Below are 27,789 nucleotides of genomic sequence, written 5' to 3' on the forward strand. Positions count from 1 at the left end.
ATAGCTTTTTGAGATTTTTTAGTATTAGCATATGCTAGTTTCCTTTATCAAGGGATAATGGAACACAAGTCATAAAACCCTCCTGCAAAAATCCTCGGATGTGTCTTCCATCGTGTTCCCTCCCGATTTGCTGGTGGTGGATGAGTGACCTCTGCCTTTGCCGTGTCCTGCAGGGAGGCCTGGCGCAGACTTGCACCAAGGGAAACATCTCCCCGTTGAGTGGTTCTTTGGTTGTGCTAACAGTATATAAGGATTTAGCAAAGAACGTGCCTATGTCTTATGTCTAGTTGTAGGTACAAGCCAGTGTTTTGCATTTTAACAGGGAAGGAAATGAACAATGGCAGTAAAACCACTTCTGCCAGCGCAGCGCCTAGTGGCAAAAGCTACCTCTTGTTAGTGCGATGACAGTGTCCAGATGTCACACAGTTAGGGGTATTTGCTGTAATCTTTTTGAAGTAGGAACACCTGTGACTGTCAGAAGTAATAAATATTAGATAATAAAATGCATTCCTGGTAGTGGGACTGTATAACCAGCGTAGTCACTGATAGAGCAATCAACTTCCTCACACTTCCCTTCAAGGCACTTGCTTCTCTGCGTATTCCTACTTATACAGTATTTCTCCCAGGTTGAACCTCTTTTTTTTTTTTTCTCAGCTATTACAACATATATTTTATCTTGGGTTTCCTATTTCATCTGCTTTTCAGAATTTTAGACTGAAATTTAGGCCTAATGTTTCAATGTCTGGAACTTCAGATTTATCTGCTGGGCTTTTGAGGCCTCTTCTAGTGTGGCATCTGCCCTGGTGTCTGCTGGGCTGTTATAAATCAGGGGATCTCATACAGTGAACCCACTGCCATGAACTGTGCTTAAGCACGGAACTTTGAAGTATCATTCTGTGGTCTTTGTTTTCTTCAGTTTCGGTGAACTTGAAAGAGTTGGATGTTTCTGAGGAAGCACAGGTTCTTTGGCTTGCTTGAGTTTATTAGTTTGAATTCAAAATATTGACTCCCCTGAAGCAAAAACAGATCCCCAACATCACAAATTCATTTGTTTTGCAATGGAACATAAAAGCTGGCCACTTAGATTATCCCTCCTTCTAGAGAGTCTTTGGGTGCCATTCCTGACTTTAGTACAGCGTGCTGCTTCCAAGGTGCTGGCAACTCCTTCTCTTCCCATGCAGAGGGATGGTAAAGATTATTGTATTGGCATGGATTTAAAAAGTTGTCTCCTGTAATGCACTATTTTCAAACAAGTCTTTGTGCATGTTTAAGTCCAAAAGGATATTAAAATGTCCTCAGAATGTCTGCTTTTAAAAAGACAAATGCAATGCTTCATTTCAAGAAAAAATAATTATACTTGCTTTTAGTTTTTGGATAAAAGTCAAATTGCATATGCAACTTCCTGCTATATCAACAGTCACTGCTCCTATTCAATGCATCAATACTGACCTCAGTAGTTGGTGACTTGTTTTTTTGTTGCTTTTTGTCTTGCATCTCAAGGGGATTCAGCCTTTGCTATTTTGGCTGTATTCCAAGTTTGGATGATAATTTCAAGGTTAAAAATTCTTGTCTTGCATGCAGAGACAGGGGAGATCAATCCTAATCTAGAGAGAGCCTGAATCACGAATGCCAAAGTGCAAAGGCTTGACCCGCAGAAGTGCTGAGCGCCCTGTGCTCAGCCAGGGCTGTGTGGCGTTCAGCGCCCTGAGGGATCACACCTCACTGTCTTCTGCTTTGCCCTGGGAACTGTCCTCAGTTCTTTATTCTGCTTTCAAACCAGACCATCTTCCAATTTAAAGTGGCTAGTGGCATTCACTGGCTTTTTTTCGCTCTTGCAAGTTAAAAATCAGGATTTATAAATCATTGTATTTATTTTCTTTTTGTTGATTTCTATGTGTTCTTTTCTTCTGTGTTTTCCATGCTTGCTCAGAACTGCAGAGACCTGGCTGTGTGCTCAGTTCAGTGGGCAGCAGCCTCAGGGCAGGCACTAGCCTTTGGTCTTTGCAGATAGGCTTAAGAGAGAACTGGCTAATGAAAGGGGCACTAGTGTTTTACTGTTGTCAACAACAGCAAAGAGAAACAAAAAGATTGTTTCAGTTCTTTCTTCTTCCATATTAAACCTGAGGATCTCTTTTAGTCATGAAAATAGAGGTATTCCCTCTGATGCGTGGTGACCTTTAGCAGCACCAAAAGGAAGCTCAGTACCGGGGACAGTGGGGAGATGTCGGCAGACTTCAGAGCCTGACTGAAAACATCCAAGCACAGCACTCCTCCGGGATGACTGCAGTCCTATTTTTGGAGAAGATAACATCATAACCTTTTAATTTTCTTTTCCATTTTTTTCATGGTGACAGATTGACAAGCCTCGAGAATGAAGTTCTCTATTCATAGCCCGGGTTCAGCGTGGGCAGCAGCAGGGAGGGTTTCTCATGTTGCCCTGCCAGTGTTTCTCCAGCCTGACCTCGAGAGGCTGCTCCCGAGACTGAGGAGTTCAGCCCTCGCTCCCGTCTGGTCCCGCTGTCTCCGTGCGGATTGTCAGGATCACTGACGCTCGGCGCTAGCGCAGAGATGGTTTTGCAGAGTGAAGAGTCCTGCACTAGAAATGGCACCGATCACTCTGATCACTGCGCAGCCAAGTTGCAGCTTTCAGTTCCGAACAACCACCACTTTTCCCATCTCCCTAGGAAATCTTTTTCTCCTTTGTCTCCAACCTCTTGTATCCGCTGCTCACACTTCAGATGCTGCAGTTAGAAGCTTGTTGCAGGACATGACTCTGCTCTTGTGAAAAACTATTTTAAGTATTACTAGTATCGTAAAAGAAATGGACGAGAAAATGTGGAACTGGATTGGAAGTTGTGCTGTTTATGTAACATACACTTATTATATACAGGAGGCTGTAACACAGGTTAAGGGAAAGACATGCTAAAGATTCTCTGAGTTCTCTTTTTCTCTTTCATAGATAATTCCACTTTCCTAAATCCTTTTGTGCAGAATGTTACCGTATGCGCATTTTTTTGCCATGCAGAAAGTCGTGCATTTACCAGAATTACTGCTTATGAGTGACATAAATGAATTTTGGGTCCTCACAGCAGGTACATAAGAGAATATACTGAAAGGTGATTTTGCTGCCCCTACTCTTACTTGCATGGATTCCATTCACTAACTCTAGGGATGAATAGCAATAAAAATCTCATGAAATAAGCTAGGATAATATCTAATAATTTCCTGCACAGGCAAGAAAAGTTTAGGGTAATCTTAAAGGGTCTTACTATCTCAACTTGAATGATATGGTGATATGTTATTTTACATTTAGAATCCACAACTTCAGAATATTCTAGGGGCTTCCACTCTCTGCACACGTGAATTTGTTAAGACGGAGTATCTTTCTAGGCTAGAAAGAGCCATCATTCAGTAATGCAGGATACTTATCAAAGACACCACCGTTCCAAGGTATCATTAATACTAATATAGAGTGGAGTGCACTGTAGCTTTTAATACCTCATCTGAAAGAAAACCACACAGTAAATCGCACTTTGCCTGGCTGAGGAGGAAGAAAGGATGCATCCACTCTCAGATTTCTCAAGGATGAGCACAATTTATATCTGTTCAGACAGTGTTACTTGAGTTTATATTTGCTTATGGATCACTCCAGTTATTCCTTTAGGAAATAAAGCATTATACTGTCAGTCTTCAAAAATATGTATTGTTAACATTAGCTTTACTTTGCATTAAACATTTAAATTATATATGAGACAACTCAGGGTGAGGGTGTGCAGTGAACTGTATCGTGGAGACTAAAAGTCTGTCTGAAGGCACTTTAATAGAGCGCTTTGTGTGAAAAACCATGCACCCATCCAAACACATCTGGAGCAAACTATCGAGTGAGTGATACAGCCCGTCCTCCGCCCAGGGAGGGCCGTGTAGGGGACTTTGCAGAAGTGATCCACCAATATACTGAGCACGGCAAGCACCTGTACTATAGGCAGTCTATATGCGTGTGTATATATATATATACATATATATGTGTGTGAGTGTGAGTATGCTTCCTCCTCTGTGTTTGTGCTCATGTATATAGCAAATGCTTTACTTTGAAAAATATAAGTTTTGTTAAAATATAACACTAGGGGAAGTTTACATGGTGATTCTGCGGCCTCTTGAGCCTTAGTTAAATAACGTAGCAGGATATGATGCTGCTGAAGAACTTGCTTTCCTTTAACTATTCCAACTAATTTGATACCATATTTCCAGGAAGTAGTTTACTAGAAGGGTACTGAAGATAAAGCTTAGGGCTTATTTCCCTTTAATTATTATGTTTTACTTGCACATTTGAAGGAGAATGCCAAAAGTGTGACTGTCAGGTATGCAAAATGGAATGTGTATTTGTACCTGTTTCCATTAGTGGTATCATGCATTTTAATTAGAAGAGTTTACATCTGCACCATACTCTGAGCTGCCAAACAAAAATGTTACTTAGTTTTAGTTGACAGATGTCCAATGTGTAACCAAGCAAATCGCACTCAGACCAATCTTTTTTTGATAACTCTCAGGAATATTCTTCTACTAGCAGTTGATTCATATGATTCTTTAATATTCTGCACAGTATCTGCACTGTATAATGGAAGTACTTCTGCAAGTAACCTTATACATCTATCTACTAGAAAATAACATTTCTGTAATTACAATATGGGTGATGACGGATAGATGAGTGGAGAACAGTGAGGAATAGTAGGAAGACAATCATAACAGGAAAACACAATCTACAGTAGACAAGTCAAAAGAATATTACAAAAATGAAGAAACAAATAATTTTTTACAGAGGATAACAACAACAACAAAAAAAGCATTACTGTGGTAAACAGAAAGAATCGCTTGGCTGAAAGCACAATAGCTAAGTGGACAGGGCATCGTATTTATGTGTTTGCAAATGAAGAGAATTTCCACTACAGGGTCATTAAATTGTAGCCTGTTTGTGCTAACTCCAAAACGTTAATGAGTTGGATTTGATATGCCGGTGTTTGCAGTTGACTTTAATCAGTTTTTCTGCAAGTTCCACGCAACATTTTTTCAATGAAGAGATGAGACGTGCAGGCTGTTTGGGTACATGGTGTATATATGCTGCGAAGGCAGAAAGAACAAGTGCAGTATGCCAGAGACACGTGTTTTATTTTGAGGTGCCATAGGTATAAGGAGACATTAAAACTTCCTGGCAGAACTGTATTCAATTTGGTGTGTGTTGACTACACACAGAGACTAATTGAGGTAAGGGAAAGAAATTGTAATATGGCCAAGGGGTGATGGGGTGGACAAGTTTTCTTTGCAAAGTTTGTACCCACCAAACCCACCAACTTGTAAGTAAAATGACCCTTTCTTTTGCTTGAAAGATACTGCCTTTCCTGGAGATTTCTTGATAAGTTTTCAGTTGTTCTTGTACCTATGTTCTGCCAGCCACAGCAGGGAGGACTGGTCAGTGCAGAGATAGAAGTTAGTGACTGAACACTGTCCTCTACCCTTCCCACAGGGTTAGATGTTGAATGGTAGGCTAGAAGCATGGATGGCAATGAGCTCTGCTTATTTCATCACCATGATGTAGCCAAGGTGCTGCTAGGGAAAGGAGGTAATAATTGAATAAGGCACAGCCCTTGAGGCAGGGAGTTGAGGCCTGTGGAAGAAGAGTTTGTTCTGCCCTGAAGGTTGACCTTGTCTTGAGGAGGTAACCTATGGCTCCCTTCTCACCTTATCTGTACTTGCAAGGCTATAAGAAACATTGCTAAGAGGGCTGCTAACCCTCTGCTGGCTTTTGTTCATATCTTAGAGTTTTCCGAAAGCAATAGATAAAAATGAAATATGTTAAACAAAAACAACATTTATTAGAAGACATAGTATTAAATATTTAATGATATAATTAAGTCATATTAATGTAATGGTCTTTATTCTTCAGCTTAAAAATTCACAAGGTTAATTTCTCTTTCATCTTTATTATGCAATGTTTGCCACGGTTATTTGTTATATATTCATATAAATATTTGATGAATATTAGAGATTTTAATTTAAATAAAAATATGGGCCGCCTTTTGCCACAGGGTTACTCCTGTGTTAAGCTGAAATTAGAGGAAAAGCACAATAGTGAATCAGGCCCTGCTCTTCCCTCTTCCCTTAGTTCTGCTGCACTTGGCTCGTTGGACACGAGCAGCTCCTGGGGAACGCTGCCTCCTGCTCAGGGTTCTTGCTTTGAAGAGGTTACGAGAATCTGAGCATCAGCAAAGAAGTAAAAGCAGCCGCGGTCTGATCATTTTCACGTTTCCTGTAGGGGTACGTAATTGCAGCACCTCATTCTCACATACCTGTTTTATTTACTTGATTTTACTACTATTTAACAACAAACAACACCTTTTAGCGTTCCAAAATGACTGCAGAATACATATTTCAGGAAGTATTTATTTGATCCACTAAATTACTGGCATTAAAACTAGATCTTTTCAGTGAAATGATTCTTTCTCTGTGCTTTGCAGTTTTAGCTACTTACTGAAAAGTACTTCAGCATTCAGTCCAAGGGATTTAAATGATTTATATTCTTCTTCATTAGTGATATTTGTTACACATGCACTAGAAAATATTTTTTTTCGGGAAATGGATGTTTTATTTTACCACAGCATTACTTCTTAATCTTTTTAAGATCAGTCTGCCAAATAATGATGTCAGTAGTCATTGAGGAAAAGAAAATTATGGGCATTTATGGGCATTTTATTGACTTGCCTTCTTAATTCTATGGAGAAACAAAACAATCTCTGGAGAAAATACTTTAAGTATATGCTTCTAATCTGTGAACATGTTCTGAATGGGAAATCAAATATAGTATGGACTACTAGCCAAAATTTGGGCTTTTATGGTAAGAAAATACAACCTCAACACTGAAGAGCTTTTTAGCAGTTAGCCCTGCTGTAACACAGTCTGATGCAACAAATACAGTTCACAGAATGGTTGAGGTTGGAAGGCACCTATGGAGATCATCTGTGTCTCTCTCTTCCTCCACCTCCCCGTCCCAAGCAGGATGAGCTAGAGTGGGTTGCCCAGGACCGTTTCCAGTCAAGTTCTGAATGTTTCAGTCACTGCCTGCTGCCTCGTGCCCTGTGACTGGGCACCGATGAGAAGAATCTGCCTCCAACTTCTCTCCACCCTGCAGTCAGATGTTGATACACATTGATAACTGTGTGTCCCTCCTGCTGTCAGATACTTATCCACATTGATAAGTGTGTGGCCCTCCTACCGCAAGTCTTCTCTTCTCCAAGCTAAACCAGGCCAGCTCTCTCAGACTTTGTTCATATGAGAGACGTTCCACTCCCTTCACTGGGAAGGGGCTCACAGTTTATTTTTCCAAACCACCACTAAGCCACACTTAGCCCTGAAAGAAAAGCACAAGTCCTGCAATCATGCCAAAGTTTGAGACTGTCTTTTCTGGTGCTGTTGCTGGAATACATCTAGCTGCTTGCTTCATGACTGCTTCATAACTGTGCAGGTACAGTGTGGCCACTAAGATAAATTTAAAGAGGCTCTAAACATTTAAAAAACAAGTCCTGCGATGCTCAGGCTTCTAGTCATTTAGCCTTGTGTGGAAGCTGTGTGGATGCCAAGCAGGGAGCACTCAGCTCGCGGGCAGGAAACGGGGGGCAGCTCCTCCCAGCACTCGGCTTTGCAGCCACAGCCCGAGGACTTTAAACACAGGGAGTCGCCAGCCGCTCCCTGGAGGTTGGCTGCTCCTTCCCCTTGGAGGAAGCTCTACTGATTCTACAACACGCACGACTCGGCTCTCTCACCTTGTAGCATATCCCTATTACAAGTGAAGGTTACATCCCTCCTGGGATCCACCCATCCTTTTTACATTACTTTTCAGTTAGAAGTCCATTAAATTTTTGTTTTATTTAGAGAGTATGCTTCAGCTTGCTCTTGTCATGGAATTTTATGGTAAATCCTGCTTGAAAGTGATTAACTGGTACTGAAGTCAAACCACAGCAAAACATGAAATGAAAGAAAAATGTCTGACTGGGTTTACCCTAAATATTAACTCATTTATGCAGTACAGAACTTCAAGTGCTAGTCTGCTTTTTCAAATCAATATCATAGAATCACAGAATGGTTGAGGTTGGAAGGGACCTCTAGAGCTCATCTAGTCCAACCCCCTGCACACGCAGGGTCACCTAGAGCACGTGGCACAGGACTGCGTCCAAGCGAGTTTTGAAGATCTCCAGAGAAGGAGACTCCACAACCTCTCTGAGCAGCCTGTTCCAGTGCTCTGTCACCCTCACTGTTAAGAAATTTTTCCTTAAGTTCATGCGGAACTTTTGGTGTTTCAGTGTGTGGCCATTACCTCTAGTTCTGTCGGTGGCCACCACTGAAAAGAGGCCAGCACCATCCTCCTCACTGCCTCCCTTGAGGTACTTACAGAGAGGTACTTATAGACACTGCTCAGGTCCCCTCTCAGCCTTCTCTTCTCCAGGGTGAACAGGTCCAGCTCCCCCAGCCTCTCCTCATAGATGATCTTATAAGCAAGGTACTCTTGCAGTAAACTCTGTTCTCACAGCTGCACCTGGTAACTTCCCCCTTTTCTCCCAACTCCTCTTCCTGTCTTCCCCTTCATCTCTTGTCTCATCCTTCTCCTCTGTCCTGCTGATGTAGCAGTTAAACAGCTAAAACTGGCTGCAAGCATCGTCTCCTGCAGGGAGAAAGAATTGTACATAGTTCCTGTCACTGCCTGACATGACACAACTTGTCCAGCCAAGTAATTTCAGTATTTTGACCAAGCGTATCAGCATAACACAAGGACAGAGCAAGGCTGTTGCTAAGAACAGATGAGAGCATGTGTAACTTGCTACATATATGCACCTCTACTTTTTTGTTTATATTCATATAGAATATATATCCACACTCTCTGCTGGAAATAAAAACTTCTGTTATGGAATTATTCATCCATTTGATAATAAAAATGAGATATATTTCTCAAGGTAAAACAATATTTCCATTTTTTCACAAATCACAGGGTATTAGAGAATGTCTTTCATCTGGGACACCTAAAAATAACTTTCAAAGCTAGGACTATTGGTGTGTATACCACTTACAAAAATAGTAATAACTTTAGGTGTTTCTGTCTTTAATTTTGCTTTAGGGTAATATTTTGCTGATTAATAATTTAATTTCCTTTTAGAGATAGAGAGGATTTAAGTTATTTTGACTCTGATAACACTGTAAACTTTAGCAGAATGGTAGAAAAAAATATTGGGCTGTATTTCACTGTTATCTGTGCGAATAAAAACTTGACAGCAAAGGGGGTTACTTGACTTTACATAGAGCAGAGAAATCATTTATATGCACACAATTAATGCAGTGAACATTGAGCTTCCCTTTCCCCTGAGAAGCAGAGCAGTGTTACACATTACTTTGGGATTTAGAGAGACTATTAAGAAGAAAAAAAAATTTAAGATTTTTAACCTGCTTAGTTACTGCACACTAGAGGGCACTTGAAGTAGAGCAAAAATATTTCCACAGCTCCTACAACTGATCCAGTTACCTGTATATGCAAGGCATTTTGGAAACTAAGTGCAAAAGATTAGCTTTTCAAATTATTTCCAGAACATTAGTGTACAAAAAATATAACAGTTGATTGCCTTGCTTGATGATTTTTTTTTGACTTTATCTTAGTGTTTGTACAAAACAAATATCTGTTTTCCTAATAGTCAACCTGACAGCAACTAATCAAAATTGCAAACAGTATCTAAGGTATAATAAAACTTGATAATGTGTTGTTATTTTTATGCATTTTGTAATATCACTGGCACATATGGTGCACAAATTAGTAGTTGTGGTTTTTATACTTTAAAATCTCTAGGCAGTGGAGGGGGTCCAGAACTAGTTATGTTTTATTTTACTAAATGGAGTAATTTTGGGAAGAGAAAAGTGTTCGTTGAGGGATCCAACGCCCCAGTGCTGCTATTGTATTAAACCTTTGTTTCTGTTTGATATTCCATGGGTTGCAAACGGAATTCACATGGATATAAGGATGTGACTGTCCAATTGAGGCAAAAAGCAACTTATTCAAAATCAATGCATTCTTTCTTCCCGTGTGTTCAGTAACAGGGGGTGGATTTTGATTAGATGTCTGACAGAAGGCTAGACTGCCAAGTGAATACCTTTCGGTGACTGAGAATCCATTTGTTACATATGGATGCTGTTGCTGTACAGTCTGTTCTTTGTTTTTCAAGCTTTCTGCTGTGTTGAATTTGAACCATTTTTGATCTCTATTAAAAACAGAAAATATGTGGCCATTTTGAAAGTACGGTTCTTTGCAAACTTCTCACATAAGTTTGCAACCAAAGTCCGGTTCCAGTTTTTTTGTTTAAATGAAGCCCTGAATTTCTAGCAGTAGAAAAGTGTGTGTGTATATATGTGCACATATATACATGTGTGTATATACATGTATACACGCACAGCCCTTACCTCATGAGTCATTTCTTTTGTTTTAGTCTATAGTATCAATTGTAAGCATTATATAATGGAACTTTTCCAAGTTACAGACGTCTTCAGCAGCTTCCCAAGCCCTAGGGAACATTACTTCTCATGATAACCAACCTGTGATTACTGCATACAAGCAGGTTTTGAAGGTGGCAAGAAGGTGATAAGGAACTATGTGCTACAGGTAATTATGTTTTTTTACTGGCCTAGCAAATTGGTAACAGGCTTTAACAGAATAATAGTGGGATGCACCACTGTTCTCTATGTTCGCTTTAGTGGCCTTCAGAGCAGTTACTAATTTTACATTGTTATTTTGAAGTGGCATGCCAGTAGAAGGTTTTGCAAACTGTTGAATGCAGTAATTTCAAATTTTACCATAACTAAATAATTCACACTGGACTGACTAACTTCAGAGATCATATCTTCCATAGCATACTAAAACATAAATTTGAATACTAATACTTCGAGGGAAGTATCTTGCTACTAGATGATCTGATGTAATAAAATCTGAATATAAGGAATTAACACGTTTATTTCTTTTCCAAGTATGCTTCCTTTCATTCTGCTCTGTTTACCCTCTTTAAGTTGCTGACTTTTGAGTTGTTTTTTAAATGACACGATGCTAAGTATTTAGATCAGCAGCAGCCTGTGTAAAGCTCTGTTGTGATTGAGTTGTCCCTTAAAAGCTCATTTGAAGTTACTTTTATTTTAAAGTGGTGCTGAGCAATGCATCTCCAGAAAATGGTTTATTACACTGCTTGTAATACTGATAAACAGAGTATATATATATATACAAAAATAGAAAAGAGATACTTGTACTACACTACATTTCACTTTTTTTTTTTCTTCAGTACTGTTATTAAACTAAAAGTCTTTATGCCATTTCAATTAGAATCAGAGCCTTTTGCTTACAAAATGAAATGACCATTCAGGAGATCAACACATATTATAAGGAAGATATTTCCTCTTGAATATTTTTAATGCACTAATTTTTAGTTGTCATAATCAACAGTGCTCTATGATATTACTAGGAATTAATTAGTTTGGATAAGATGTAGAAAATTTGAAAAAAAAACTTTGCCAAGATTATTTTTAAATTAAATATGAAGCCACATGGTCTTTCCTGTTGAGACTTATTTCATCTGAAACACTTTCCAGAAAGGGAATCCAAAGGGAATCCATTTTAACAAGACAGATACCACCCTCTTAGACCATAGTTTGAGGATCAAAGAGTACAGCATTTGCCCCAGTAATTCCCAATTTAAAGAAAGGTCACTTAGAACAATTGTCAAAAGGCAAAGGTTAGAATCAAAACTAAAACTAAACTCCTAAGTTGTACTTAGAAATATCCCTCTAAACATCATTGACACCAGGTTCAGCGGAGCTCAATAAAACTTTAAAGGTACCATTGGCTTTCCTGCTATACACATGTTCAAAGAACAGATGCAAGGGGTCTAACCCACTCTAATTAGTCACAGTTTTTGTGCTCGGTTGCTTCCTTCAGTTATTTTTCAATAGAAATAAAAACATATGATGTGCAAGTCCTCTTGTTTATAAACTTAAAATTCATACCCAGGAGCTGTCATTAATGCCCAAGAATAAAGACAGACTAACCATCCTTGTCTATCAATGTGACACCATCTCTATTCTCATAGTGTTCAGTTGGTGCAAGGGTGAGGGAGAAAAATAACCCTCTATGTCAATGCAACTCCAGATAAAGGAAAGCCACATTCTGATATTATCTATTGCACTGCAAAGTGTTTCGTATTTCCCTCAAGGCTCTCTGTCTGCTTCATCAAATAAATATTGTATAAAATATCCATACTTCTCCAATGAATCACCCTGGGCTCACAGCTTGGAAACTAAATGTTAGGGCTTAGGGAAGCAAAGAAACACCGTATTTAGGTGCCTCCTTGTTGCCCTTGAAAAATGTCAAAATTCCAGGTGCATTTTCCTACCTGCTGATAAGGTTAAAGCTTTTCAGAATGAAACATTTGTGCAAGGAAGAATGCACTTGTACCTGAAATAACTTGCTAGGGACTATTGCATTTTATAAAAAAAAAAAAAAAAAAGGCACATAAACTTGTAGATGTGCTGCTCTTTTGTGCACACACACCATCAGCATGAAAAAGACTAATCATGAAACTAAGCTATTCCTTCTGAACTGAGGAATATCATGGTCCATTATCTTCTTTCTCTTGCTGTAGATAGGACTTGAAGACATCTTCTTCCATGTTGCTTAAGGTTAATAGGTTCTCAGATTTTAGGATTGAGTTTAAGAGGACCAGTCAATAAAAATAGTGCAGAACTAAAAGGCAACAACCCAGTATAAGTCACACAGAATCACACTGCCTTAAACATGACATAAGGTACCTGGCCAAGGAAAGGCATGGAAGTATTGCAGAAGTGAGTGAACTTGCTTCTACAGCACTATCCGTGTTGAACCAGCCCTCCATTTTAAGTGTCATCTGTATTTTCAAGTCCTGTAACATTTACTAAGAATTGTGCAAAGATCCTGAAAAAAATAGGTGATGTCAACATTTAGAGCCATTAAAGTAGTGTAACTATTAAATATCAAACACTTTATGTGTTAAGAGACACGCACGCCCCATAAGGGAACTCGAGTGACGTGTGCTAAGACTCGTCTCTCCCCATGCTGGCCTTGGACGTGTTGTGGGCACCGCGCGCGGCCCTGCCTCGCGCCCCGCTGCTCCTCGCAAGGGCTGCACAACCTTCAGCTCTGGGTGGGAGCGGCTGAGGACGCTCCGCGCGCTGCCTCTTCGTCCCTTGCCCGCGCTGGGCGAGACGGGGCTCCACGCACGGCAGCAACGCGGGCGCTCACGAGGAGGAGCGGGGGCACCCGGTGTTGGAGGTCGCCTTGGCTGCGCTCCCCTTGCCCTTGAGCCCTCTCCTGCCGTGCAGAGCGCTCCCGGCTGCGCTGAGCGTGTCCTGCCTCAGGCTCTTGCTCTAGCATCCCCTTGCTCGGCTTGGAGGAGCGCGGGAGACTCCGAGCCTGCAGGTATCCCCGCTCTCCGGGGGGCCGGGAAGGGTTTTTCAGCAGCCCTTCCCGCCGCATGCCCGGTCTCCCTCCCGAGGGTTTCCTCAGGGACGCGAGCAGCCGCCTCGTGCCCCCCGACCCCCATCTTGCCCTCGCGCCGCATCCCGCGCCTCTCCCCGGCGGGAGTCGCCCCCGTCACCTCAGGGCCAACCGCCGCCCGCGCGCCCCCTGCCCCGGCCGCCCCGCGCCGCTCCCCCCGGCCCCTCTAACCGCGCTGGGCCGCGCCGCCCGCCGGCCCCTCGCCTCGCTGCCGCCCGGCTCCTGCCGCCTCCGCGCCCGCCCCCGCGGCCTCCCCGCGCGCCGCGGGAAATGCCCCGGCCCGGGGCTGCGGGCGGCTCCGCGGCCGCGGAAAAGTTGTGCGCTCGCCCGGCTGGAGCGGGAGGGGAGGGCGGGCGGGCGCGCGGGGGGGCACCCAAAACTGCTTACATGAATTTCCAAGCGCTAGACCTGCCTCCGAGATCAGCCCAATAAGAGCTGTCAGGGGAGGCTCCCGGCTCACTTTTCCACATCACTTCACAGTTACATTTGGCAGGCAGGCACGTTGGAGCGCTCGGAGCTGGAATTAGTGGATTTATTTGGAATATCCCCGCTTTCCCGGAGACGTGCTGCTGCCCGCGATATGTGCGAAGGGAGAAATTAATAACTGCACTTTAGCATGCAGGCGCAGAAACCTGAGACGCTAAATAACCAGCATCTCCGCTAGCATCAGCAACCTCAAAAAGCATGAAAAGAAAAGCTGGAGAATCCTGTCTATTCACAGGGACTGGCTAAGATATATTTTTTTACCTCACCCTCTTAATCCATTCGTGAAGTGGCTGTTAGCAAGCTGTTTCCTTGGTCCTGGGAAGAGTGAGTATTCATTTTATTAATATTATTTACGTCTCGCTGTCAGAGGCTTTCTCTCTGAAGGCTTCTTTATGACTTAGTGTCTGCGTTCTGCAAGGTGCACTGTGTGAGTGGCTGCCTTATTAATAAAGAGGGTATTAGCCTGAGCTGTAGTGGCTCATTAAGTCAGATCTTTTGAAATTTCTGATAATGAAAATGTCATGGGATAGTAGTCAGGATTTTTTTTTTTTCTTTGGGAGGAGGGATGGTTTTGGCAGTGTGGCTTCCCCCACAAACACCTTTTTTTTTTTTTTTTTCCCTCTTTCCTTTTCTTTTAAAGGATTAGGAGGACTTTGAATCATGGAGAGCTGCTTCTGAGGCTGGAGAATCTGTTTCTTCTCCTTGTTTTCCTATTTAGTACAATAAATCTCTGGGCTATTTCACCGTGTTGAATAGATGCAGGGCTGCATTCATGCATTGAAATAGATTGCAGTTTTCGTGCTGAGAATAAAAATCACCCACCAGCCAGATATGTAGATGAGGGAGGAGGAGGCTGGAAGAGCCACAAGGGGGGTGAACTCCCCCCAATCCAGCACCTCCATTCCTCCCCCCCAAGCTTTGCGCCTCCAAATAAATAAATAAATGGAAATGCTACGAGAGCCTTCTTTCCTACTTCCCGAAAGGAAAGTATCCTAGAAATACTGCTCTTAGAACCAAGATCAGAATGAATCTTAGGCTGAGTAGCCAGGAGTCTTCCCTGTCCCACAAGTTGTTTTCCATCCCTTTCTTTGGTTGACTAAATAGATAACACAGCCAGCTGAAACTTCCAAGGAGAGACCTCCGATTTCTTGTTACTTGCATCGTTACTGAGGCTCCTAGATGAGAAAGGCAGGAGTGCGTCAGCCCCTAAAGCTGCTCCACAAAACGTTCCTCTTGTGGTGGAGTGAGGCTAGAGGAATCGCGTGTCCTGACGCTCTGCTTGGTGCTGGTATGTGCTGGGTAGCAGCCTCCAAGCCGGAGCCCCGAGCTGCCAGACAGCATCCCTGCTAGGCAGCATGAGACCCGTAAGGATCCTGCGCTCGTCTGGGGAGGCGCTGGATCCGTGTGCAGCCCTGCAAAGCCTCGGAGCAGGAACGCGATGGCAGGTTCTCTGTGGATATTATAGAAGAGATTAACTCAAATCCTTATTTAGGCACTGCCTACCGCCATGAAGGTGACACCACTTAACATACACAGGAATTCCTCAGTGGTTCCTCGCTGCTCAGTCATGTCATGAATCTCTCTCAGTTTAAACAGCATGCGTTCAGCACCAGACTAAATAGGATGGAATCCGTCCAAACTGGCACATCACGGTATTATACAAACCTGTCCTTGTTGCCAACAGGTATCAAACTCCATATCCTCACTTCTCCCTCCCTCTTCCTCTCTTTCACAAATGCACACGCTGTCTTTCATACAAGCAGCCCTGTCTTCCCTTTTTCTGAATGTGGAAATAAATACTTGTGCAACTTTCATAAAGGGTGACACTTTTAAACAGCCAACTTGATGAGCACGTAAATAGCTAGGCATTTGTCTCTGAGCCTATCACAGCCAGATGTGTTTTTGGGGCTGCTGATTGTAAGAAATCAAATAACATTAACTGTTTATTGTTTCAAATCTACCACATTAGTGCTTAATAGAAGGGATGCTAGCAGCTGCTCACTTCAGTTTCAATTAAAGAATATAGCTGATAACTGCCAAAGCTATACATAAAGAATCCTCTTAACTTCACTCATCCTCTTTTGTAAGTTCTTGAAGAGTTTCTTTGCAGTAAGGATAAAGAGAAATATATAATAATATTTGGATGGCTGATATTATTCTGTACATTCAATACCAGACTGTTATGAACAAGGATATTTCAGAGTTGAATTCTTAGTAAATAAATAAAAAATATGTTCAGTAGACTGAAAAAATACCCAGTGTATGTTTTATCTGTCTTGAAAAAAAATGATCAAGTGGCTAAAAGCCGCTAGTATTTTGCGTACCTGCGAAATTTATCAAACTTACACTCATAAGATGTGATAACATTAAAAAAACAAAAGCTCTCTGTAGTATCACTTCCTGGCCTAATTGTATGAGCATTTGCAACAGAAAAACTCTGGGAAGGGAACTGATTATTATGTAATATTCTAGTCTAAGGTTTTCATCCTTTCAGCCTTATTGCTCTCCTCGCTGAATGCAGGATGAGCACCAGCTTCTGCTGTCTGCCCAGGGCTGCTATTTCTTAACTCTCCCTTCTTGCTGGAGAAGTTACAGTATCTTGGCTTTCAAGAACTCCAGTTCATGTGACTATTTGTAAGCCAAGGGCCTTTAGTGTCCTTGGAGGTCCAAATATTTCCTGAAAGTAATTTCTTAAGATACGGAGATGAACGATTTCTTAACTGAATAGGCTGCTAGCCAAAAAAGTAACTTTAGACATTTTTTACATCATTAAATGATCTATAAAAGTATATGTGTTTGTTTAATAAATACAGTTGGTTTTAATAAGAAATACTCTTATGTAGGACTTTTACTTTTCTGCTACCTTTCTTCTTCTTCAAAAAAGCTTTTCATTTATGAGATGGAATTCTCCTTACACAGTCACTTGATACTTTCTAAATATACTCATTCCCATCAACTTCTGTTACTGAAGCCCAAACCAGAGTTGTAAATGGGGCAGTCATCCCACAGTCAATTTTAAATTGATTTAGATTGATATATGCAATGTCTAAAATATTTCCTATGATATTACACCTTTATTAAATTGATTCATTTACTCCTGTGTATTTTATCAGTATCACTGTTAGCATAAACAGCAATCTTCTTAGACCAAAAAAAAAAAAAAATTAAATTCCAATCTCCAGTATATGGAATGCCTACAATGTTAGAGGCATAATTTTTTAGCTCTGTTACCCATGGATGTACTTTCTCATTCTTTTCTGTTTTATTTTTTAATGGTGTATTTGTGGATTTGTCTTTTAAAATGTCATTTCTACAAGACCTAAGTGGTCTATAAAGGTTAGCGGGGTCTTTTTCAGCCAGTTATTGGAATTAGGGGCCTGGATCCTGCCTACTTGACCCTTGATACAAAGAATTAGTTTCATTTCCAAAAATTGAGGAATTCTAAAAGAAAAAAATACTGACCTCAATATTTCTGTGAAGAAAAAGGAGAGGTAAATGCATACCGTGAGCTCTTGATGCTGCAACTCTGTAAGTGATGATTATGATTACTCTATAACTGAAAGCAACTGCTGATCCTATGTAATATAAAGAGGTAGCTTTGTACAGCATATCTGACAATCATTAAGATTTCATATTCATCAGCAATATTCCTTTAGTGATCTGTTTTCCTAATGGAAACATTAGGAAACATCATTAGAGTCTGGCCTTTTGGATATACTATTAATAATGAGAATTTTGTGCTTACAGGATAGACCTGGCTTGCATCTTTATTCCTGAAATTTATGAAAGATTCCTTGAACCTTGACTTTAAAATCATACAAACCAAATTCTATCAGTGGGAGGGAAATGCTAAAGCATTTCGAGCTTGGAACATTTTAAGCATCATTGCTACCATAAGATCACATCAATAGAATTAAATTAGATAATAGAAACTCAACATTTTTCTTAGTGCTGTTGCCATAGAAAAGGTGGTTCACTTCATAGCTTTCTGAACATAACTATTTGAACAGTAGATAGAAATAGAACAAAATAAAATACATTTCAGTGAGAGATTTCAAATATTTATTTATTTTCCCTTCGATAGACCCCGTATGCCTTTTGTTTTGGAATCTGTTCAGCACATTTTCCATTTTGCCAACCAAATAAATAGCATCAACACAGTGGCATTTCAACTTTTAATACAATTTTCTTCCCGAAACATACTGGGGACTGGTAGTAGCTGCAGCATTATATGTAAGCTGAGATGGAAAGCTGACTTCTGAAGCAGTTTAGTACCAGTAGATAGAATTTAAAGCATCTGGCATTAGGCAAGACACTGATTCCTACTTGCTTTAGTCATGAGAGTAACCTTTCCCCATGAGCTGCAGTGCTAACACAGCAGTGATTCACCACGGCGGCGAGCATATGTCCCGTGGAACTGAGGATGATCAGCGAGCGCCTCGGCTTGGACCACAGTATGCAAAACCTTCCCTGAGAAGTGTGTGCCCCATGTTGCCTAGATCGTAGGCAAGCTTCAGTGTGCCTTGCTCAGGTGTTTTTAACCGGCTGTGGGAGCTTGAACTGTAGTGAAGGCAGTAACTCATGGCCGTCGCTGCTTCCCAGCTTCATCCTTCTGCTTTGATGTAGGTTCATTCCAAATACCTTGCTCATAGGAGTCAATGTTAACCGAATTTAAGGAACTCTCATAATCATTTAAGTCCATTTCCTTTGCAGTCACTGATTTAATTTCATCTTACAAAAATCACTCTAATATCAAAGCCATATACATATACACACAGTATGCATGTATGATTTCAGAGGTGGTTTTGCAAAGAGTTCAGAGGTAGGTTTTGCAAATGAGCAACATTGCGTATGTGGATCTCTCTTATGGGCTGAATGTATCAGCCATTCTTGCCTTCTAAATAACATCATCAGAACTTAGTATTTCATGTCATTGAAATTTAATTGAATTGTAAGTTGTAGTCTGTGGGCTTTGTTTTTTGTGATTTTCCAAAAATTAGATTAAAAAAAAAAGCACTTGGCAACTGCAGAAGAAATAAGTTTCAGGACATGTTGTAGGACTCCATGCTTTTTTCAAACAACTCATTAAATTTAATGACAAAACTGCTGTTAACTTTAGTGATGCAAAATTAGAAATCTTCTTTTCTGTTTTCCTATATGTAATCAAAAACTCGAATGTATTTACTGCAGCAGTAGTGTATGAAGTTAGAAAAGTTCAGTTATGTTTACACTTTTTTTCCTTTGTAAGATGTTTTTATCTTCATGAACATTTATGGCTGGAAAATCTAAACAGCTTTCACTAAATTATGATCAGTCATGACTTTATATTTTTAGTTTAATTAAATTGCATGTCAGAAAGTTTGCAGGCTTTTCCTTACTGTATTTTGCTTAATGATGTAAAGGACATCTGACATTCTTAAAAAGAAAAAAAAGGAAAAGAAAAGAAAATGGAAGATCTGTTGTATATCCAAAAAAAAAAAAAAGAAAGGAGAAAGAAGCCCAGAAAGCAAGATATTTATGTCCTCCATTAATATTTAAACATTTTTCAGCAAGTACAGGATAAGCACATCCCAGCTGCTGAAACTCTCATGATAAACGATGCCCTAGGCAGAGCATGGTTAACACCTAATTCTCAGTCACAGGCCAATCTGTTTGCCTTTTTATGAGCTCCCTTCATGTTGTGCACAACTTGCTTTTTCACTCTCCTTTAAAAGTGATATAGGTCTTCAAATTATGTAATACACCCTCATAAAAATGAGCATTGGTTTGAAAGATGAGATTGGCATGAGCTGAAGCTATTAAATCTGCAGGTAATGCAGTTCTATTTTAGTCAAAGGAAAATCGCTTTAATCAGTGGACTGTAGAGAATAAAAATTACTTCAGTTCATTTCTTCCTCTTATCATAGAATAAAAACAATGCAGATCTGACTGTTTTTATAAGTCTTTTTATAAGTCTTTGGACCACCTTGGTTGTTCAAACTGACTTTGGCTCTTTTCGCTCTCCGTTTTGAGTGAGAATCACAGGCTTCTCAGCACGACGGTGTGCAGTGAACTGACATTCTGGCACAGATCAACGGCGTGTCGAGCTCCCATGCACCCCAAAACAAGCCTTTCTCTTTTTTTTTCTTAAGTACAGCTGTTTGTAAGAGAAGATTGTAGGTATCTTTTGCTTTACATTAGATCTGTGATTCTCTTAATGCCTATATTTTGGTATCAGCTGTCATATGAAAATTAAATATTATAAATGCTCATTTCATTGTAGAGAAAATGCAACCAAACAAGTCATATTACTTCGGTGCAAACTATCTAGACATGCGAAGAGCAGCACAATTGCTTTTAAGGATACATTTTTTTTAATAAACTGGTCTGGTGAAGTAAAGAGTACTTCTGCAAAGAGTGATACCTTTATATAACCAGCAATACCAAGTATCGGACTGGCAACTTTAAAGTGTGCTCATGTTGATTATGCTATCAAAATATAATAAAAATATCCCAAATATTCCAATAATAATTCATATATGCACATAAAAATCATATATATGTTTATACAAATATAAGATAGTCAATAACCATGACATCAGAAGGCCGTGATACTCTCTTACTAAAATAAAACAAAATAGGATTTCCTAAAAAGAAATGTTTGACAGAAAAGTATATGCAAGTTTTAGATAGTTACATAAAGTAGACATTGCAGATTATGATATTAAATCAAATAAAGAATATTGGACAACTTGTTACAATATTATTATTTGATTAAAGAAGTTGTTTTTAAATGTGATATGCAGTTTTCTCATTATTTGAAAGCATTAATCTTGTTGTGAAATGATCTGTTTTTGTAGCAGCCTCATCTCTACTTCAGAACAAGCCATAGTGTTTTATAAGTAAGGAAGAGGAGTAAGGGAACTGATGAAGAGGAATTTCTACCTGAAAGAAAAGATAGCTTTTATAACCCTCCCTTTACTTCTCTGTCCAAAACATACCCCAAAACTGAAGTAACGTCCTTTTGCTAATAATAATCTTAGAGATGGCTGAATTAATTTAATAGCAAAGATCTATACACTGGAGAAACCATTGCAGTTCTGTGTGTGTGTGTGTATATCTGCATGTCTGTATTACCTGGGCAAAAACATGTGAATTCCAACTGCTGTGGGTCAGATGCAAGGACTGGTGAACACTGTGTTTAAAAAAAGCCCCTTAGCATTTTACATGAGCACAAGATGCACATAATAATCTAGAGAATTGCTCAGATGTCTAACTCTAAAGAGCTGCAATGCATGACTAAGCTTAAAAATTAAGGTGCCATATCTTTGCTTGTGGAATTGCTGTTAGGAAGAACGCCTAAGATGGAAAAATAAAAAATAAAAGGAGGCAGCATCTGTTGCCGTTGCTGCTGAAACAAGTATTCTTTAGATAAGAGCCGTTGATTCTCCAAGCAATCATAGGCAAATGGCCATGCACAATATATAGCAATAAACTTGGGCAATTGTTTCTCACTCATATTGGCAGGATTTTCCTGTGCATATCCCTGACAGCACCAAGTACCCCTCAAGTACATGTCGCCCTGCTGCAATAGTAGAGGGTTAGCATAACATTTCCCATCTCATTTTCCTTCCTTTGAAGTGTTAGGTGCTTAGCCACGGGAAAGGCCGTGTGGATAATGCTTTTCGGTGTTACGGTAACTCCAGGTGACATGACAGTCCCTTAAAATCACCGTTAGCCAGTGGAATTTAGAGCAGCTACAAAGTATAATTACGATTTGAGGCTGTGACTAGAAGGCGCATGGCCCAGAATCCGGCTTGCTGGCTCGGTGCCATTTCCAAGCCCTCTGCACTGTGCTGCGCTGTGCGCTGCTCGCGCTCCGGATCATTAAATTCCCTTTCTGACTGAGAACACGCTCAGAAAAATGTATCAGGCTGCAGCTCGGCTGCCGCTGAGCCACTGGGAGAGATTTCCATCCCCAAACCCCCCATCATCAACCAACATCACTGCACCAGAGAGCTGTGGTTATATTAAGTAGCTTTTCTGTCCCGAATTGCTCGCTCCCTCTTTTCCAGAAGTTCAGTTTCCACTGACTCAACTGTTTCTGTGGCTGCTCTCTAAGGCAGAGAGCTGAACTTCACATATTCTTTGGCAGCACAGTTGTTTTCAAACTTTTTGTCGCTACCATCCAGTTTATGGACTCTTTGGTTGTGCTGTTGCAACTGCCTGCGTGCCTGTGGTGTCAACTGGAGAAGTGAAATGAATTTTGCTAAAAAAATAATGAAAAAGACTTCCTGAAACTTTTTGGTTTTAATTTAATCTAACACTTTTCACTGGTCTGGTACACAGTGGTTCCTCGCAAGTAGCACATCTTTGGGAATAGCAAACAGTGAAGAAAGAAAATAGGAAGGGAGAAGAATGAGTGGAAACATGCAGCTGGGCTGTTGGAGGTGGGAGCAAGAACCTCTTAAATTAAATTTGTTGTTGATGGAAGAAAAACGTGAGCAACGGCCTAGCCCAGCTCTGTCAAAATGATTTGGTTTAAAAAACACCTTACTATTAAGAGAGTTTAAGTTAACGAGATCATTGTGACAGAACTGGGTTAGGGAGTGACTGCACATGCAGCGAGCGGCAGGGCAGTCCAGCCAGGGCGCGCGGGGAGGTGGCACCGCGCACGGCCAACGCGGCCTCAGCGCCTGCCCCTGCAGCCGCAGCCCTCACCCACCTCACAGGAACACGGAGAATTTATTTTTATTTTTTTCATTTTTGCATGTGCGGGTAGTTTTTATACAAATGAATAATCCATTGAAAAACAATCGTTATTATTGGTGGCAAGAAGTACTCATTCCTTTGCAGCAGAAACATGCTGATATAGCACTATCCAAATCATGTACAGGTACCATGTAATGGATACATGCTGGAAAAAGGATGAGTATGTAAGTTAGAGGAGTGAAGATGACAAGATTATTAGATGATGAGATTATTTGTAAGTTACGATGCCCTGATAGTTCTGTTCTTATGGACCTTTTGTTTTGTTCTGCTTTAATGTCAAATTAAAATTCTTATTGCAGTTCTCTTATCAACAGGAATTATTCCTACAAGATTGGAGTGCTAAGACTTTATGTTTTTACTGTTGAAAACTTAAGGCTTTACTGTGCTGCCAAAAGAGGATCAATGAAGGGAAGATAATTGTGCTTCCCACAGTGGGAAAGCTTTGCATCATGTCGCTGCTATTGATGGAAAAGAACCCTGTCTGAATCCTTGAGAAATGGGACTAGGAAGCATAAGTGGTAGTGCAGCCAATACCTGCAGTGGTGAAAGGAAACCTAAAGAAAAATAGAGCTTAAAGGACAGGAAGAGCAGTGGGAAGTCAAAAAATCAAGAATGATATTCTAGCAACTGAGGGTTTGGGGGTGGGGAGGAAGCAGGAAGGAGACAAATGCTAAGAAAAAGAAGAAAGAAAGAAAGAAAAAGAAAACATAATGTGAACAATAACGAAGACGTTACCAAAGGAGATGTTAAGAGGTACAAAATACCTACACAGGGCATAAAAATGAATTCCAGGTTTGTAGCTCTATAGACAAGAGAAAATCCAATACCTGATCATGAACTGTGGGAAACCTGTGGTAGTGTAAAGAGAAAACCAAGTGTTGCTTGGGACGCCTTGAATGAAGGAAGTCAGAGGGTATAAATATTTGTTGAGTGCACCTGGTTGTGCTTCTTCTAACATATATGAAAACTGTTACCCACAGCTGTAACTACTTTGTAGGAATAGAGATCTTTATTTCTGGCAGAAATTAAATTAAATTCATTCTTCTGGACCCATGTTGTGGGTCCAATGGAATTTCCAGGCTCCCAAGCATGCGGAATGGATAGGCTGCCTTCCTCATGCTCTGCAGTGCTCGCTGGGATTCTCTAACTCATTGATAAATAACCACCTTGCACTAATTATTCTAGGCCGCTTGTGTTGCAAGGTGTAGTTGTTTATAATGAATTGGCATGTCAAAGGTAGAGATTATGAACAAAAACATCTGAAAGATTTTAATGGAACTCCGTTGCCATTATTTACCACTTGGTAGTGTTGCAGTGCGAAGTCAGTCTGCTGAATACATTTAATGTCAAAAAATGAATTGGAAAAAAAAATAGACAAAGATCTCTCAACTTTTGTCTGTCATTGCTAGTGTATTTTTAAGTAAATCAATGCAAGTTTTTATTATTATTATTATTATTTGATTTTTTTAACTTATTTAAGCACAGTTTTCTAGGAACTAAAAACTAAAAGAATGATACAAATGAAACAGTGAAACCAGAGGGCTCACTGCTATGAATGATGAGGTAAATGCAAAATAAAATGAAGAATTAGTTGCCTTGCAAATCTTAAGATGACCCTTTATAGCTGTTATATGAAGAAACACTAGACTGGCTGTAAAATCTTTTAAACTGAAATCATGGTGCAACTCAATGCACTAGCACTGTAATCACCAGCTAGATATTCTGTGGTTTGAAATCTAAAACTGATTTTTTAAAGCTTTTTATGATATTACTTTGCTTCTTCTCAGTAAGCAGTCTATATATTAAACTACTTTTATATGTTTTATTAATCCTTGTAAGAGATCTACTGCATTCTAGCGTCCATCTTTAAAGCTACAAGATGATTTTAAAATAATTGTAATGAAATTAGTTATTTCAGATATACTAGCCACCATAAAGCTATCAACAACATGTTTTGCAAAATGAGAACTACTGTCGCCATTAATCATTCCTTATTATAACTAACTACTGGCATGCTTAATTGCCTGCACAAAGCAGAGTCGACTTGGACAAGTAACCTGCATAGATTTCGCTTCCAAAAGAAGTTGCAATGTGCATTATAGTAATTTCTGAATGTAGTGTGTTAGAGCGCTGTTTGTGATATGTGTTTGCTCATAATCTTGTACTGAACTGTAAACCTTTTGGGGCTGTACGTGTTCCAAAGCTAGCACCAGCCCTGCAGTCCGTGAGCGGTGCTCCGAGGCAGCAACAGGACAGTGTCCGGCCAGGAGGGCACCTGTGAGTGCAGGAAGTGCAAAAAGCAGGCGTAGGTTTAGCTGCTTCTCTGTGGGTTACGTATAGAAAGCCAAATTTGCAAATACAGCCTTATGTTTTTGAAATATAATTATCTAAATCTCTGCCATCTGCAACAGTGTCACATTTTCTTTCATCTATTCATTACATGGAAAAGTCTTTAGATTTCAAATATCACTTTCCCTGCTCAGGGTTACATAGAGAATGAAGCTTTTTTTGTAAACTCATGCTGGAGAAAAAGCTTTGCTAGATTAGAGTTCTATGTATAGCCACATATATCATATACCATATGGATAAATCACTCAGATGATTTATCCCTACAGAACAATGCAGTTTTGCTAAAGAAAACAAACAAGGGGCAGTTGAACACTTGAAAATTCAAAGTCAAAATTATGCCTTTATAAACACAGCCAAATCCTTGTGAAAGATGGAAATACAGTATGTAAGGGCCACGTGCTGATCATCTTCTGGTTGCTTAGCAAAAGGCAGTTCTGGCTTTACTGGAATAATTTTTCTGTCATTCCATGCTCACCACCCACTTAGGCCCTTGAATAATATAAGAAACCAAAATGTACTGTGCCTCACCTGCTAGGCTTTCTTGACTGCCAAATGTCTCTTACATATGGCTATATTAGCACAGTTACAGCATTCATTTGTCAACCTTATCTGTTGCTCCTGCACACTTAATCAAGAGGATTCTAATTTGACTAGCAGGAATTTATTGATTTTTATATTAGTCAATATGAAGATTACAAGGCCAAGTGTTGTACAATGTGATCTTTTGGTTTCCAATAACATAGATGGTGATTTGAAACCAGGAATGGGGAAGAAAATTAGTTAATACATTTTGCAAAAGACCTTGGGACAGGACAATCTTCATGCTTTACACAAAATAAATGCCAGCACTCCCTGACAGAGCAGTGAATCCCAAATGAGACTCTCAAGTAAATCTCAAAAGCCTCTGGCAGGCTGTTTTTAGCCATAGAAATACTTACCCAGCTCTACTGTTATTCAGCGATCATATACTCCTGAAGTACATTGATACATGCAAAGCCCAGTCAGATTTTTCCTTTGCTCTGCATTGCCTAACACTTGTCTCACTTTTCTATTGGCACTAGAGAATTTCTTGCACATATATGTTCATGGTCCTGGCGTAACTATCAGATCTGCTGGATTATTTCATTGACTAAGGTTTAATGCATGTGGTTTGTGCATTAATATTATCATTTGTGTGCTTTTGGCTTTTGTTTGCCCAAAAGTACTGCTAGGAGGGAGTACTATGAGGGTGGTCCAGTCAGTGTGAGTCAGGATACATTAGTGCTAGTGGATAAGAGCTAAATTTGATTGCAGTATGTGCAGACTAATGGGTAGGAAGTTTGGGGAGGACCTGGGGAGGGATATTCTGAAGTGAATTAATGCCTGCCAAGGATTCAGAGGGGCCATTTGGAAAAACAAATATCCCGCTCTTACTTCAAACAAAAATATTTCTGTGAGCATCATAGTATTTTATCTGTCTCATCTGTTTTGTCTCTTTTAGAAGAGAGCCTGTAGATTAATTAGGAGTTGTTTTCAAAAGGCCTTTTGAATATGAAAAGTGTTTTCCTGTATTGTTATTATTTGGTCCTGCAAGGAACAAAAACCACACCAATATGAGCTCAAAGTGTAACAAAATCAATCATGGCCTACTTGGAGTCACTTTAAGGCTTCTTTTTGCACAAAGATGTAAGTTCCTGTCACTTCCTCCCTGGACCATAGAGGATTTGCAGAGGGTGACTTGAGAGATCCTTCCCATAGAGCAATTTGATGGTTTCTTCCTGGTCCTTTTCTCTAATAGAACGGTGAGAGACTGAAGGCCTCTCTCACTTCCCTCACATTTCTCCCAGAATCTCCGTGCAAGACCACACTGTATTCTCTGATTTCTCTCTTTCTCTCTCACTCCGCAATGGGACCTCAGTTTGGGAGTCCAGGCCACCCCCTCAGCTTTGTCACGTGTGTTCCCTCCATTCCTGATGCGCGTCAAAGCCCTGCGCTGTTAACGCACGGCTCTTCTCTGCCACCTGAGATACTGAGTTTTAGTTTGGTAACAGCTCTCTTGCCATTTTAACAAGGCAAGATCCTCACAGTTTTAGATTGAAAGGCAACAGATTTCACAGCTGCTTTGGCAATTACTGGAGTTTAAAAAGAAATGCTTTTTGGTGTGTCGTTTGCTTTAAAACGTAACTGCTGGTTTATTGGTGTTATTTGCATTTGCAAAAATTTTTGTCTATGATTGTGTCGGAAATTTAGAAACATGAGCAGCAAGATTTTCTTGCAACACTAGAAACTCAAATTAAAGGGGGAAAAAGGCCTAAGATACAGAGGAAGTCTAGGCATAGGCAATTTTCTATCTATCTTCTCATGAGTGTTTCTCATGAGATTGTTTGCATTTGAATCAGTCAGTGAAATTGTATCAGGAATCTTTTTAGAACACTCCAGTCCCACCAGAATAGCTGTAGAGTAGCCTTGCTGCTTGAGTTATGTCCCATTTATCTTTTTAAGTAATCTGTGGCTGCATTTCAGGTTTTGCCATCACTGGGGCATTAGCAAGCCCCACTACATTTACTTGCTCCTTTCAGAAAATATTTATCTGAGATGAAGCCTGATGTGGATCTAATGCATGGAAA

General features: G+C 40.2%; 1 protein-coding gene and 1 long non-coding RNA gene across 2 annotated transcripts in view; both read left to right on the top strand.

Annotated features, from left to right (window-relative positions):
* LOC148593462 (uncharacterized) overlaps window positions 1-27,789 on the top strand; it is a 624,849-nt gene that overhangs the window by 150,576 nt on the left and 446,484 nt on the right. The gene's annotated exons all lie outside the window — the stretch shown is intronic.
* CDH8 (cadherin 8) overlaps window positions 14,067-27,789 on the top strand; it is a 129,961-nt gene continuing 116,238 nt past the window's right edge. Inside the window, exon 1 of the mRNA XM_010227416.2 lies at window positions 14,067-14,407. The gene's annotated coding sequence lies outside the window, so the exon portion shown is untranslated. The remainder of the gene's footprint in view (window positions 14,408-27,789) is intronic.

Source organism: Tinamus guttatus, unplaced genomic scaffold, assembly GCF_059628265.1.
Source record: "Tinamus guttatus ecotype Peru unplaced genomic scaffold, ASM5962826v1 Tinamus_guttatus_pri_ptg000389l, whole genome shotgun sequence".
In the NCBI taxonomy this organism is placed as follows: Eukaryota; Metazoa; Chordata; class Aves; order Tinamiformes; family Tinamidae; genus Tinamus; species Tinamus guttatus.